The sequence below is a fragment of the Penaeus monodon genome, chromosome 15, assembly GCF_015228065.2.
Source record: "Penaeus monodon isolate SGIC_2016 chromosome 15, NSTDA_Pmon_1, whole genome shotgun sequence".
Taxonomy (NCBI): domain Eukaryota; kingdom Metazoa; phylum Arthropoda; class Malacostraca; order Decapoda; family Penaeidae; genus Penaeus; species Penaeus monodon.
This window is the reverse complement of record NC_051400.1, coordinates 30,090,915-30,091,401: the sequence shown is the minus strand read 5'-3', so window position 1 is coordinate 30,091,401 and position 487 is coordinate 30,090,915.

Here is a 487-nt window from a genome sequence, read left to right as displayed (position 1 = left end):
GTGCGGTCTCAAAAGTGCCGAAACATTCCCGAATTTAGTTTCGAATTCCGTTTAAACAACTTGCCATGCAGTGTTTCGAAGCCTCACACGTAAACCTGGAGTTAGTTCAGTGCTCAGCCTAAAAGCGAATGAGACTTGCAAATATACGTGCTTGCAATTGCGACATACATTGGAAGTTTAAAAGATAATGAAAACCTTTGCCAATCATGGATACGTACGTCATGGTAAAAAAAAATAAGAAGAAGAAGAATGTTTTTACTTGTATTTTATTTTATCATTGCTCTATATGTTGTATTTAACCATAACTTCAAAATCAATAGGTAAACATAATGTTGAAAGCGTCGGTATAAACATGTGCAAAGACTTACATTTATTTACTTTGCTACGAAAATAATCAGTAACGGGAAAAAATCACTATATTTTAAAGTCTAATTTCATTAGTTTAAATGTAAGTACGAAGATACACATTAATACGTAAATTTAACTG